Source organism: Struthio camelus, chromosome 5, assembly GCF_040807025.1.
Source record: "Struthio camelus isolate bStrCam1 chromosome 5, bStrCam1.hap1, whole genome shotgun sequence".
NCBI lineage: Eukaryota > Metazoa > Chordata > Aves > Struthioniformes > Struthionidae > Struthio > Struthio camelus.
In genome coordinates this window covers 65,820,708-65,837,036 of record NC_090946.1, presented here as the reverse complement: position 1 = coordinate 65,837,036, position 16,329 = coordinate 65,820,708, and the positions used below count along the sequence as shown (strand labels likewise).

At 38.5% G+C, this 16,329-nt stretch overlaps 1 protein-coding gene across 3 annotated transcripts in view; it reads right to left on the bottom strand.

Annotated features, from left to right (window-relative positions):
- The window catches only part of SLC24A4 (solute carrier family 24 member 4), a 103,378-nt gene that overhangs the window by 83,421 nt on the left and 3,628 nt on the right, over positions 1-16,329 (bottom strand). The gene's annotated exons all lie outside the window — the stretch shown is intronic.

Below are 16,329 nucleotides of genomic sequence, written 5' to 3'. Positions count from 1 at the left end.
TGGAGGAAATATGTGCATCTGACTACAAATTGTGTGATTTTGAATGATTTAAGATCAGAACAGAGATTCACTGTTCAAAATAAAGAACAAGCTTTCCAGGCTGCTTCGTAGTCCTGCTGTGAAAGAAAATAGTTGCACGACAAATTATTCCAAAATTAAGAGGAAACTTAATATTTTTTCTCTTTTATGAGACATACCAGTAACATGAATAAAAAATAATGTCCCCGAGAAAGCCAAATTGAGGGATATTTCTCCTAGTGGAATTAAGATTTTAGTACTTTGCTTTTCATCTGAATTACACAATATTCTTTAAATCTAAGAGTACAAAATTCCAGACTTCCCTAAATAACCTGGGGCTTGCTAGCACAAATCTGTCAACTAACAAATCCCTCCTTATCTCTCCAAAGGCTGCATTTTTAAAGGTCATTAGATGGTCAGCTCACATACAAGCCTTGCAGAGCATGTGAATACTGGAGACAGAAAAAGATATAAAATGTCTATTCCCCATTTTAAGTAACAGTGCTTCTTAAGAGTATATACTCTCTGATGTAAATCAAAATATCTGCATGCAGGTTTTATCTGTTGAGGATCTGATTGAATGTCAAGATTGCAGCTAGAGCAGATAACGTACATTGCTGATAAAATAGCTATACAGGCAGTAAATACATATATTTCCCTCAAATTTCTAAATATTCTAAATACTTTCAGCCTTCACACTTTCAAGCCACTGATAACTTTGATTCAATTTTTATTTTCATTCGGTACTGTCCTGTGACCATATTTTCAGCGTCAGCAGGGAAGTCAGAGGGGCATGTACTCTTGAGTTACTCAGTGCAGATCTTGCCACTTTTACTGCCTCAGGTTTATCTGTAGGAAGTGGGACTTGAATTGCACCATGCTCCATCAGGTTTGACTAAGTGAAGAGCTAAAGAGGATGGCTAAAAACCTACGCAACGAACTTAGATGTATTCTGAGCGTAAATTTTCCATGGGTCAGTTATTAAACACAGGCAGCAAGATCCTAGTGTCCAACGCTGCATTTGCTGTGTATGGTTAAGTCCCACTGATGCAAGCATTGGGTTAGAAAGGGCAAGTGGCCACATCACGTAGAATATTATTTTGGGGCATGGGGGAAACACAAATACACACACCCCCAGACACCCAGGCATCGCTCCCTATATTAAGTCCCATTCTGCCTGAACACAGGCTGAAACATAACTAATTCTTACTGCAGGATGCCCAAGGCAGTGGAAACGTCCTAGTTCAAGAAAGGATCATCAACTTTCTTGACTTTAACTTAATGACATGCTTAAAGTTTATGCTTAAATGCTGTCCTGAATCAGAATCTTGCTCAAGTGAGCCAAGTGAACTCATGAATTAGATATACTATGAGTATATTTAAAATATGCCTTTCAAATTGAGGTGAATTTACCATGGTTGGAATGTCATATCAAATGTCCAGTTCTACCTAATTTCCTCCTGGGGAGAAAATGGTCCACCTCAAGGAGTACTGTTTATTTGTGTGCTAGCATCCCAACTGAAGAACTGCATTTCATACCCTCAGTTTCCAGAAAGTGGACAGAAAGAGATGCCACTCAAATGAAAAATTAATCCAAACATCAGCTAAAAATAAATAAATAACATTCACACATGTATTTAGAAGATTAACTTTGACTGATAGGACTATTTCTGTAGTACAGAAGTGCAATCATATTTTGTGTGGGTCATTTCACTTTAGCAGAGATGTCACTCCAGCCTGTCCTTAACACAACAAGGGAGGTTTACACTAATCAGCTTTTTCTGAAGTTTAAACTCCAGTGTCACATCACTAGCTGTTACACAACATCAAGAAACACTAGCTGTGCTGATTTACAAGAGCCAACCTGGTCTGGTTTTCAAATATCTGAATTAATAGATATTTTCCCAATAGAAAATCATTTTAAATCAAAGTTTCGTGTTCTAATTTGGAACAAGTAAATAAATCAATGCATCATCCTCTTAGAAGCCAGAACTATTTTATGGATGGCATTAACCTTTGACAAGCCTTGAAAAATGGATTTTGAGGCTTATCATCATTTAGTATCTCACAATAATATGATTTTTCTCAAAATTTTAATTACACACCTCCATCTTTGTGTACTAGTGAGCGAATGTTTTCACAGTACAGAGCAAAGGCATGCTCCTTGAGTTCCTTTCACAGAAATACAAATGATCTGGATTGCTTTACTTATAAAACATAGACCATACAGCTCAACAGCCAGTTAGGCCAAATTTCTTTTCTTCATTTTTGTTACTCAGCAGTGATAAAGCTGTCTAGCACTCATATCGGGATCTGAAGAAATACCGATGGAATTTAAATCTTTTAAATTACACAAAAATATTTTGGCTAACAGAAGTCTTCTTATGGGAGGGTTGACGGAGGAAGGGGAGAGCACTCCCCCCACCAGATCAGCTCAAACATGGGTCCACTCAAAGTACACATGTATTCACATGCCAGACTTTAGGCAGAATCAAAACACAGAGGAATTGTGGTTAATCTCTTAATTGCAAGAGGCTTTCATCCGTGGCTGTTAAATAATACGATCCAAGTAGCCTCGCCAGATTAAGTATACAAAATCACCATATAACTAAAATAGTAAGTCAGTGAAGGTTTTACTATATCATTAATATAAATAAATGAAAAATTCCATGTTAGTCATTACTACTGTAAAAGAATTACTGATGTTTCTATAACAGATAAATGTATTTACTTGCAGAATACACATGCATTCTTTTGGAACATAATGAGTGTAAAACTTTGAATTTCTACTCCTGTAAATGACTAATTTGATATACTATTTAAATACAAGCACTCCTTTCTCTCCTCATAGTAAACATTACATATTTGTAAAAGCAGAAAAGGAGGGAAGGTATTTTTGCAGAACTTAGGATAAGTAGAAGAAAGACGACAAAAAAAGTCACAGCAATGAACTGAATAAGGGGAAAAAGTAGACATCTTACTGATTTTTAACAAGCTACACCATATTTATATTCACTCTGAATCAGAATCTATACTGTGGCACATAATTAGGTCGAAATTTACTATTGAGGAAGTCAGGATCATCTTAATTCTCTGCAGGGACAGACAAGGCTTAGCATTATAAAGATGCTTTATGTGTTCAGAGCTCAATCTAACTGGATAATATTTGTAAAGGAGTCAAAGGGATCTAGATTACCAATTGGTGTTTAATTTACTCTGCTTCCCTAGGAAGAAGGAAAAAAAAACAAACACCTTTTTTGTGGAGTACAGGAACATAGGCAAAGTCACAGAGGCAAAGTCACTCCTGCAGCCACAACTAGAACTGAGGAGTTCTTGGTCCCCATCCCAAGCTGAAACACCAGACCTGAGTCTCTTACAGTAAAGTCTTGTGCACAAGGGTTCAGTGCTATAGGTCTTACGTGAAGGAACAGAACTACCAAACACAAGCTTTTGAGACTTCAGCTACTGCAGTCAACAAAAAACAGTCACTAAAACAAAAAGGAAACATATCTGTAACTTACTGATAGCAAAAACAGAAGTATGATTTTATTCTAACCCCTCCAACTCTGCTCACCTAGTATAGAGATGGAACTTAGTTTTCTACAGAAAACAGATCAGAATCTACTTTTTATAATAATATGAGCAAGATATCAGTTTGGGAGCAGGTCTGTAGGCCCTCCATATTCATGAGATATCATCCTCTACTGCTGTCTGAGCACAAGGGATCACAGGACTAAGTGCCTTAACACAGCCAGGCAACCCAGCCAGTGCTGTCCAATGCAGCCATTTTCCACCCTACACTTCGGATACAGAAGGTCCTTGCCTCTTCCAGAAGTTATCAGATGTACTTAACTAGCCTCCACACATGAAGACCCTTCAGAGGAGGATAGAAATGCACCACTGATAGAGGTGGACCTGCTACGTCACAAAATATCTGGCAGAGGTCTGATGTAGGTGCAGCCTCTCCTCTCAGAGCTGCATAGCAGTGCTCAACTCTAACGGTATGGTTCAGAGTCAGCAAGGCACTAGGATCACAATATTTGTAATTAGTCACTGTCTGGATGCAAGGGAAGAATTTTAGCTGTGAAGGCAATCATTTTTTCATTAAGAAAACTTGTACATGCATCACTACTCCCATTCCATCTGCCAATCTCATCCCAGAAGAACAGGACCACTAGTGGCATTTGTATAGCATTCAACCCTGCAGGGGCTGGTATGGGGAAAGGTTGGGAGTGGAAAAAAAAATCAAAATTTGAAAGTGTTTAACAAAATCAAAAGATCATGAAAATAATTAATGGTGTCTAAAAATTCACCAATTGGTCTCACCAGTTTCAAAAGCAACTGAGCTTTTAGAAACACAGTGCTTTTTAAAACCATGCAAAGCTTGTAGCAATAGTCCTTTTCTCTATTTAACATATCTCCCACACATACACATCAGTTGTGTATACACACTGGTGGGTATGAACTGGTAAAACAGATTCTAAGTAAAGAAAATTTCACAAGTATGCATACAGTAGAGGCTGAATTCTTTCAGAGCCATTCTGCATTTTTTTTTTTCCAAAGCAAACCTGAGTCTAAAGGTGCAAAAGGTGTGCCTTGATTGTTTTGTAAGCAGTTATAAATACTCCTTTCAACCCAAGTAATCTGTGCTAGTTGTACTATCTTCAGCACTACACAAAGAGTAGTATTATTTCTACTGTCAAAATCCCGTAACACAAAGTCAAACGTTGCATAGCTTGGGAACAGACTTTGTTATACAGTAGGTAACATTCAGTCATTCTGATTAATTTCCATTTACTAGTCTGTGTTGTCTTGCAGAGAAAGCAGCCCGGCTCTAACCTTTAATTACCTAAGTAGTACTTACTAAACTTAGTTGCCCTGAATATCCACAGATTAAAGCAGTTCTGGAGATGATCCCAGATAGTCTTTCCAAGTAAGAATTCTCCCATCAGGTGCTGTTACACTAATCAACCCTGGATGACCAAAGAACGGGACTAAACTCAAAGAATTTAAAAAAATAATTTACTACACGTCTGGAATATTTGTTCTTGTTCCGCACTCAAGAAACTCAGTTAAGCCTTACTCAAAAGCCCTCTAAAGATCAATGGAAATAAAATTCAACAGCCTTTGAATCAGACACAAGCACGGATTTGCTTACATGGAAGGAAATACTGCTGAGCTTGCTCTTTCCTGCTTTAGCCTGCAGGCAGAGAGCTTCATTTTATTCTTGGTATGGCAAAGCAGTGTTGTTGTTTTATAGGGTCCCTCTCACACAGCAGGCCCCAACCTATTTTCCGTCCACCAGCAAACATTGCCCCAGTAGAGGAACCATCGATATAGCTGAGACATGCAACGTCCCTAGCGACTACATTCTTTCTCTCAGGATCCTGGTTCACGCCTCCAGCTTAAAAATCACTTGCAGGCATCTCCATTCGCTATGCACAGCAGCGGTAGTTCTTTCTCACGGTTGGGGCAGCCATGCTTCTCCTCCACTCCTGTGGGATGAACTAGAAAGATCTACATGCTCCAGGGTTCCTCCTGACCTAACGTGGGTCCTTCTCGTTCTAAGTAGAAAAGAAGGGGAAATGATAATCACTCTGTAATGTAGAATTCAGCTATTTGATACAATAAGCTGGGGAGTGGTAACCACTTCACTTCTCAGTAGCAAGTTGGATACTTCACTGACAACCTCTAGGCATCGCTATAAGTCAAAAATATTCAGCATATTGAAGTAGTACTGGGCATATCCCCATCAGTTTCTACTGCTAACTAGTCTTTGCGCCCTCTTCTGTTAGACTTTGTAAAAACATACAGAAAAAGAACTCTGTTGTGAAAAGTTAAATTTCTCATGAAATAAAGTACAATAGAGGAGCGGAGCGGCTATGAGCTGATGAGGGAGGTGGGCTGAGAGCTTGGCAGCAGCAAAACCTCATCATTCAGTGAACTCAATTGCACATAGGTGCAATTTATGATTAAAAAAACAAAAGAAAAAGTTTTGCTGCTGACCTTCTCTACAGACTTTAAGCAAGTCATCTTGTCTTTTTCAGTCTTTTTCTTCCCCTTTGTCTTGTTTATTTCTATTATGAGCTCTCTGGAACAAATACTGCATCTCACAATGAGCACAGACAACACATAGCTCCAGAAGGACCATTCTCGCCTCCCTCCATCCTAAACTGGCAGGTGACTGAAATACGAATAATTAATACTCTAACTTCTTCCCATTCTAACCAATCCTGGTTGGCTGATCTCCTGAGATGCCACCATACTAATGGCTCAAGAGATTTGAAAAGGGGAAGAATTATGATTTTCCAGGTAGTTTCTTTCACATACTGTGAGGGGCAGCATCAAGATAGTAAAGTAAGAAAAGACAAATGGACACTGGAATCTCATCTCAAAGTGTCAGCACCAGCAAAAGAAGCAGATACAAGCCAGGAGCAGCAGTGAAGGGGAAGGATTGTGAAAAGCCTAAAAAGGTAAGAAAAAAACTCTACAATGCGAGGCCACGGAAACCAAAGATCCTGTGGAGGAAGTTAAAGAAGTGTGACATAATTGGGCAAAGAATTTTACCTTTGCAAAGGCATGAAAATGTATTTAAAGAGATAAGATTCTCACCACAGAATAATTATGTTTAGAGAACTAAACGTGAAAGGTCTCACCATCCAGCAAGAAACCTGCAGGGCAGAACCTCAACTGCCCAGACCAGAGTCTGTAGTGTTTTGGGTGAGGAATTCAAAATTCAAAGCACATGCTGATTCACAATAGATGAAAAAAATATTTTTTTTTTCCCCAGTTTAGTTTCTTTAAACTTCCAAACATAATTTCTTCAATTTTAACTTTATCAGTTCTAAAGTTGAGAAGTTTCCCCACCATCTGTGAGTATTTGGATCTTGTTATTCATGCACTTAAATACCTCTGTGCAGTAGATTCAGTTATATTACCCTCAGCCCACTGAACAAGTGACTGCATCATATGCAAGAAAAAATAAAAGCCACTGGTGTCAGCAATCTCTCAAGATAGACTAACAAGTAAATATGCATGGAAACCAAACAGGCACAGTCTAAATTATCTTCTTGCTCTCAGAAAGGATGGAAGCTCATTTTCCACTGTTCCCCTCTGTGAGTAGAGAACACCACTCTCTTAAGATGGTTAATCTAGCATATACTGCTGGTTTAATGTCATAAAAAGGGAAACAATTGAACAAGGACATATACACATAGCCTGTGCTCTACCTGAAGTATCTGCTCTGCTGTATTCCGACTCATCAGTAGAGTCCCAGCAGGAATGAATTTGAGTCACAGTTTCTAAGGCTATTATGTTTTCTACTATAATGCCTTCAATGTCTGCCAACTTTAAAGAATAAAGGAAACCATCACTCTTTATTGCTTGAACGTTTTGCCTTCTTGTAGAACAGCAGTAATGCCAGTTTAATTGTCAGTGCCTTCATGGAGTATTTTCAGTCAGCTAGGTGGATAGCCACATCTATTCTGTAAAAAGTCTTTGGCATTAACGAATACAGTAATAGAAATGTATAAGCAAATCATGTAACTTCTGAATAAATAATTCAATAACAAAGGGTTTTATCAGGAATATTAGTAGAACAAAGTGACTTGATGCAATGAAATAGCACACAGTGACTAAGACTATTTTTAAATTAGTAATTTTGACTTTTAAAACAAACACTGAGACTCAATAAGGCCTATTTTTGGTGAAGCTTTCTGAATTGCTTTCTATCTACGTGGACTCATTAGTACAGTCTGTCAAAACACTCTTTCCCAATCCATGTTAAGAATCAAAACAGGACTATAACCTGTGGATGCTTTTATGTACCACACATCAGGCTGAAAACAAGCTTTTCTATAACTTAAGCACTTCTCAGAAGCCTCTCTTGCTTTTTCTTCTAGACTCCTGACCCAAACAAAAATCAAATTTCTCACTGCATCTTGATTTCTTTACCCTTTTTACTACTTGCTCTACTTACTAGTTCCCAGGGCCCCAGCCTCCTTGCCCTGGATTCTTCCATGGTTCATTATCCAGACTAACCCTCCATCCACCCATGTCTTTGCATCCCTTTTTACCTATCCTCCAACTCCAGTCTCCATTACTGAATATTCTTAGTCTCCTACCACCTAACTTCAAATCTCGTGTTCCTCTATCAACTTTCAACTTCTGGTTGACCATTTCCCACCTCCAGCTGGTTCACACAATCTGCTTCCGTGCTTGTCCAGCTTCACCTGAATCCTCCACACTGTATGGTCCAGGCAGGTCTGATGAGAAAGAAACTAAGAGCACAGAGATGGCATCTCTGCTCTCCGCATTGCTCTTTGACCCTCAGGAGCAAATATAGATCCAGAAAAGGTGGAATTTTCAGAAATACTAGCTACAGTCTTGCAAGTCTCTCAAAAGAATTTCCAAGCTGCTATTTTTGACAGTTTTTAATCTAAAATTATGCAGGTGTCATAGACATAAGTGGCTCTCTCCTACCAGGTTTCTAAAATCCACCAGTTTGGGTTTTTTTCAATAAACAAAGCAAAATAACTTTTTTCTCTAGCCACACTGTGGAACGTGACTGGATTATTCTAGTATTCATAAAAACAGCCTATCTAAAACTTATCAAGTTCAACACACAGAAGCACTCAGCCTTTTCTTTGCACTTCTCTTTTAAACTAGAAATCTGAATCAGAGAGTCATTATTCCAGATTCCAATGTTTAAAGTTTGTCAAAATTACAAAGAATTTGGACAGGTTCTTGCAATGGGATATATCAGACAGTCTGAAGTTAGCTACAAACCACAGCCATCTAAGAGTTGCTAGTGCCCACTTCAAATTTCCAATGCAAAATTCTGTCCTTCCCTTCTACCCAGTCACTCATTTAAATCATTATACTAAAAAATAATGAATGCAATGCTTTAACATCTATCAAACAACCTGGTACCTCCCAAAGTCTCTGTCCTAGGCAGACCCCAACAGCATGGATTAACGCTCACCAAGACTGATTTACAATGCCTTTTCAACCCCAATCTCCTAAAAGAGTAGAATGAGGTATAATAGCAATTGTGCATGATACGAAGCAAGATGGCAGTATTCTCTGTCTCAACTGCAGTGCATGGCTTTGTGTCACAGACAATAAGGTGAAAAGTATAAAATCAAGGAGTGAAAATAAAACAGTTATGAATAAAGATGGAAAAATTTAAATATGGCCTTCATACCAACAGCAAGACTTCGTGTGTGTAGAAAATGGAACAGTTTTCCACGTTAAAAAGTCTCCTCGCATGGCCCATACTAGTGAAGAAGAACAGGCGCACACACAATCCCACATTAAGGGAAAGATATTCAGTGATACCGTATAGCTCTGGATGTCCAATCCTCTAACTTTGATTTTGAAATCCTTAATTCAGGAGTTCAAATATGTTGCAAGTGAAACCTAAGTCATTTGGTTTCTATACCAAAGCATAAAATCATAGGAAAATTCAGGTCAGAAGGGACCTAAGGTCATCTTTGTAGGAGCCTCGATTGGGAGATGTCTAGATTTGATTCTTCTTCCATCACAGATTTCCTCTTTGACATCGGGCCAGTAACTTACATGCTGCTGTCTGCCTGAGTCGCCCTCAGTCACAGGGAGAGATGTTGGAAGCATTATTACATTAACATTTGGGAAAGTTTAGGTATTGTCATCTAAAACACAGGAAATCAAATTTCTAAACACAGAGCCTGGCTAATATGGGAAACTTTAGATCTTAGTCTAGCATTCCAGAGCATTCAAACCTGGGCTTTTTGTTCTATTCAGAGAAAGTGAAGGCCTGTGACCACAGATGTTAGATTCGGTTCTGAAGCTGCTACATTTCACAGATTGTGATTTTTGTTTTAAGTCCATTTCTTGGTTTCAGAGCAAAGCCTTGTCTTGTAAAAATCCTTATCCACAGTGTGCTTCAACTGGACCAAAATCAACTGTGTGTGAATCTGAGTCACATGAAAGATTTTATCAAGTAACCTCTCCACCACCCTAGTTCTTATTAGGTTTAAGAATAGAAAGAAGTGTCATTTACTGTATGTTTCATTTGCCTTTGTTTACTACATCTCTAAATGGCATTTTAGTCAGATACTTATTTACCGTGTGCTAAACTACTTCCCGCAAATTTGGCGCCTAGACCTGGGGAAATGGGTAAGTTACCCTGGAGCTCGTTTCGTGTTCTCAGCTCTCCAGGGGACTCTGCCAGCAGGTTAAGCTAAACCACGGAGAGATGTTTGTCTCACTTCTTTCTACTGCTTTGGATGCTAGTATTAATACGCTGCTAGAAACGAACAGCTCAGGCAGAAGACTGGTTATTTTTGAAACTTTAACTTGAAACAAAGCACATTCTCTAAACTGGTTCACAAAAAGCTAAAATATAAACAAAACACTTTTCCCATATGACTTCAGTGACATCTACCTTGCACCAACCCTTTCAATACACGCATCAATAAGTCTGGCAAAGAATGTCAGAATTTCGACCTAAACCTAGGTGTGAATCCTGATTAGAAGACTTTGGGGAGCCAAACAAGAATAACTTGCCATTAAAGGTTTGTTAACTGCCCTCAACTAGTCCACTTAATGTGCTTTTAAATGATCCCACATCTGTCTCCTCCAGGGAAACGGAAACTATCCACACGAGATGACAATCAATAAACTTTACCACCTAACATCTAGAGGGATAAGCTAAGCCCAGAGACATCAAAAGAAAAACAACCTAAGCAGGTGACAAGCGTCAGAGATAGGCTAAATGCTAGCTGGTTAGTAAATCTTTCTGCTATATGAATATAGGTATATGTGTACATATATACATATATATATACACACACATATACCTTTTTGCTGGACATAGCACCTATATGTTACATGACTATTATACGCATATGACAAGCTAAGTTTTTTTTTTTTTTAAAGCTTTTCCTCATTTTCATTTTCTTTTAGATTGCAAGGACAATTTGACAAATTTCCTGGGCTTTGAGGGCATAAGGCATGCAAATAAAGAAACATTTCAAATCAAAACAGATGCACTATCACTAAATCTACCACATTGCAATTGCACATTTTCTGTGCATAACAGCAGAGAAAAGTTTGACTGATTATGAAAGATTGGGTGGAATATTTGCAAGTAACATATCACAGGTTTTGTTACTGTTACCTCAGTAAGATCACAGTCTTGCTGTGCTAGGCACGGTACAAATGAATAGTAGAAGAAACTGCAGGTCATGTCAAGTTTACCAATTTAGACCTATCATCAAACAAAAGGTTGCAAAGATACTACCACCCTAAAAAAAGGGGGTTCTAACACATTTATCCCAGTTACAGAATGGAATGATCTAGTGAAGATCATTATCACATTGTTTAAAAGAAAACATCAGCACGAAATGACAGATTCCATCAGCAAAAAAAAATTCTGTTTAGAACAGCATTTAACATGCAAAGTTTATGATCTTATATATTAATGTGTCTGTGAGGATTAAGAAAAGAATATATAAATCCATATTGAGAATGGTGTATTTAACTAAGCATCATGTTTGTTAAATAAAGTTGATGAAATTGATGCTTCCTACAGCCTTCTTCACTACAAATGCACAAGAAACAGCTTCTTCTAACTTTTCTTTGTAAAATTACCTTGAAAAGCCAGTTCCGTTTCCTCTACTCAGTGAGGACACCGTCACTGACTTCTGTAGGAAAAGTGCGGGCTCTTGTATTCTGTGTGGTATGTTAGCAAAAACATTTAAGATTTCTGCAGTTTCTCTACAATGCATCACATTCCCCAGGTGTCCCCAAGGTCTGAATAACTACAGTGTAAAACGTACACAGATTTAATGACTTTTGATTCTGACTCAGAACTCAGTTATACACATGCTGCTAGCCAACACACTTTATTTCACTGTAGAGGACTGCTTCTTTTTCCTTCACCATAAGAGCATAAAACACTGCTACAATGTGCCTTTTAATCCTAAAATAAAAGGCAGCATGGGCCAGAAAGAAACACTGACCTGTTTCCCCCAACCCACAGCTCATCTGTACCCACTGGTAACAATGGAAAGAGCACACTTGGACCAGATCCGCAGCTGGTTAAAATCAATCAGTGTAGCTCACAAGCTGTCCATAGTGGGCAAATCTCTGGAGAGAAAAGCCCACAAAATTCTTCTAGCTCAAGGCAGCCCACTGACTAGTGTCAGAAGGCTGTAACAAACATATATTGTGACACATTTCTAATTCACAGAATATCATTTAAATGTATACATGGATTACTTGAAAATATTCACAACAGAAAACACTCCAGATCAATCGCTTTAATAGCCTAACATGACCCACTGTAGTCACATGGTTAGACACTGTGTACCTAATAGATGCACCATACCACCCAATCACCCCTGCTTTTAATTGCTCTCGAAATGTTACTTCAGTGCTGGAGAACATGGAGATCATGGGTACATTCTGAAACAAGAGGCAAGCCATAGGAGCAGAGAAGCTATAAATCAGTCTTGCTGGGCAGATGGCAGTGCAAGCTAGCGAGCTGTTGGCAGATGGAAGTGAGAGTCTGGATAGGCAAAAAAAAATTGGTTGCAAACTAATGAGATCTGTTAAGATGTTAATGACAACTAACTTCCTTTCAGATCATTTTGCTTTAAGTGGGGATTAGATCAACTCCCCCTCCTACAGAAATTTACCTAGGAAGAATTTTTAGAGCTGTGAAGAAAAGGACGGTTGCTTTCCCTGAAGGCAGGCTAAACACAGCAGTCATCCAGAGAGGGTAGTGGGGTTATTCAAAATAAAATGAACAGAAAATTCATAATCCAGAAATCTCAGGCTCTCGCGAAATTTTTCAAGTCCAGAGCCTTCTACATACTGTCTGTAAGTCTCCAACCTGGCTCTCTACAACATTTTGCCTATTTTCATGGCAATTTTTCTAGCAAAGGAGCAGTTTCAAGCCAGGAAGCATCTTTACTGGAAGACTGCTATTTGACACACTAACTTTGGTGAGAACTTGGTCTTAGTCTGGCCTAGACGTGAGGTTAGCTTGGGGCTCTCAAACACTGCATCTTCTTCCCACAAATGACCTACAGGTCCTTTGCTGCCTCTATGAAATAGGTGGTATCTTGAAATCCTTATGACTGTGAAATAGTTACTCTCAGAAAAAATGATAGCAACCCTTAAGATATTCATAAATATCAGCCCCTCTGACCTCCAAATGTTAGACAAATCTTTCCCTCTAGTCCTCCAGTATTAACAAATAAACTGCTCTTTTCTTAGTTTTTTCCTTTTTTTATTAATTTTTCTTTCCTTTGTCACCACTTCATGGTTCTTTTTATAAGCAACACTGCCAAGACTTCAGAGGTTTTTTTTTCTGTTCTGATACAATGGCCCCAAAAGTGTTAATAATGTTTTCAGAAGAACATAATACAAAACGATCTACTTCTGTAAGAGAGGCAAGCTCAGACAGTGTAGGCTCCTCCATTATTTCTAGAAGGTTACGGAGTTTTTCACCCAAGATATATTGCCAAGCATGAGCTCTTGTCACTACTGTCATGGACTGCAGGGTTCTCATGCTCCTATAAACTTCTACAGCTGCAACTTCCGACAATTGGGATTTTTTTAAATCTGCATGTAAGAAAAGGGGATGAGGTGATAAATAAATTAACTTTGTTGAAAGCCTTTGGGAAAACGGAAGTAAAGCTGCAGACTTGTGTGGGAAGCTAATAAAGTGGGAGCACAGCAAAAGCACTGCAACAACACAAAGGGTTAACAGGCTCTCAGGAAGAATTTGCAATCCCCAAGGTGTTACGAAGTTCTTGTATCCTAAACACACTTGCAGAAACATCCACATAAGGAAACTGCTATGTAACATATACACATACATGCAGTTGAAGGGCCCTTAGTCCTTAAGGCAGATACAGAAATGACATAGGTAAGAACAAGCATGTCCCATAACGGAGCCTACACAGAGCATTTAAGTATTAATATAGCATATAGATGTACTATCTGTTCGTAAGGTATAAAAACAAATGACCACAAATAAAGTCTAGTCATTTAAAACATTTGACAATACATTTCTCAGATTTTCTTTAAACCGAGAAGGATGTTTTCTGGGGTAAGCACATTAGTGAAAGTTCACATGTTTCAAGTGAAAATCCATACTTTCTCACCAATTTCCTGTGCAATCTTGATCAAGCCTCTCAGTGCTTCCTGTCACTACTTTTCCCAGATGTAGTTATGGGGTTACACTAGCTGTATGTGTCATGGAGATTGTGTGTATGCTACCTGCTCCTTTTTGATATAGTTTAGGTTACTTCTTCACATTACAATTCAGATCTCGATCTCCAGCTATCAGACAGGAACCAAAAAAAAAAAAATATCTCCAATTAGCTATTATTATGCAACAATCATCATTGGTTCTTACAAATGCATTCCTGTCCAACAAACATCAGCTTCAGATAGCTACTAATACAGGGAACACTTGAAACTATCTTTTATCTAGCCACTCATGCAGTGTCTGTATCTCCCCTTAGCTATATAAGATCCAGAGAGATAAGCTGCACTTAACTATAAAATAACAGGAAGTGACTAGAAAGGCAACCATTGCAATACTGTGACAAGTTTGTCAGTAAACCTGTGTTCTAACTCGGAGCAACACCTCTCCAAAAAAAAAAAAAAAAAAAGCTAATTCCAGCACTCTGGCTACAAATCATGAATTCAATGCAAGTATCATGACAGTCGTCTTAAAGCCTCAGCATGCTGAAGTACACTTAGGACTCCCAGCTTCCATGGGTTCAGCCCTTTTGGTTACAGAGAAAAGTGCACATTAAAGATTCAAATTTCAGAAAGCAAATCAAAATGAACCAGCTGTATTTATTTAATCAAACGATTCTTAAACTAATCTTACAACTTTGGAGGAGGGGAAGAAGCCAACTCATTTGTTTTAAATATCTGGAGAAGTCAGCATTGCTCAAGGTATTCCAATTTATACATAACCATATGGAAAATATTCTCCCTTAGCAGTTTTATCATATCAGTGTATGTAAGTTCCCATTCATCCTGAATGGGAATTCCCATCAAAAATTTTGAAAGGTATCTTTCTGATCCAAATTCTATGATTTTGTGCTCTCTATTGGCTTGGCTCTGCATACGTGTGCATGTGTGTGCGTGCGTGCATGCACACACACAAGTGTGTTCATACGTGATGGTATCGATGCATCCAAATACATGGAGGAAAACAAAAAAGGAATGGGAAAGAACAGTATTTTCTGATTACTCATCAAGAATAATTACATCTTTCCAAAAGGCCATTTGTTTCTTATTTATTCTCTGTGAACAACTTTGATGGATAAACCAACAGTATCATAGGGTTACATGTCTAAACAAGAGCAAACAAACTCAGAATAATTTCTTAACAGAAGTATAGAGAAGTCCAATTTAGGAGTATAGATGTCTTGGGCATCAAAGCAATAAAATTTAAGCTTTTGGACCAGCATACTTTGAGCAAGGTTCTTCCATTTTATCCTCAGAAAGGCACAGGCACAGTTAATGACATAATAGGCATCTCAGTACTGTAACACGTAACTGTGAAAGGGGGGAGCACTGTTCCAAACTTCTCTAGGGCCTTGGGGCTGGCAGCATCCCAGAATTCACGCTGTCATTGTTTGCAAGAAGGTACAGACTCTGCTGTCATCCCCTGGTTGATCAAAGAGTCATACCATGAAAAAAAAAAAATCTGAACTTTAAATTAATTTGGCTAGTGCCACTGGCAAAATGTCTCATCTCCCACACACCGTAAATGAAGAGGCAAGGACAGAGAGGAAGGAAACATATACTGGAAAGACAGATGGGAAGATGAAAGCATTGTGGACTAACACTCATATTAAAAGGCATCATCTATCCCTGCCCTCGGTCAATACTATCCCCCGGCCAGGATGGAAATCTTGAATGGAAATGAATTCCAGGGTTTCCATATTACTTACCTCACCATCCTCCTCCACAAAATATAAATTCATACTCTGAATACATAGCAAACCAGGCATTCAGCAAAAAACATAGCAAAAACTGGCTAAGTCTGGAATGGTAATAAACACAAAATACTGTCCTCAATGTTATCTCAAACACTGTATTTTTAGCTACCCATGGTTTCGAGAAGAGTGCACCACTCATTACAACTGCAATAAACACAGCATCAGATACACAGAAGCAATGACCAAAGGAAAAGAAACTCATGAAATCAAACTGTCACCTTGAGCCTCACAATGACCCCAAAACATTCTTATGTCTAAATATTAACTTCTACCTTTGGTAGATAAAGTTATT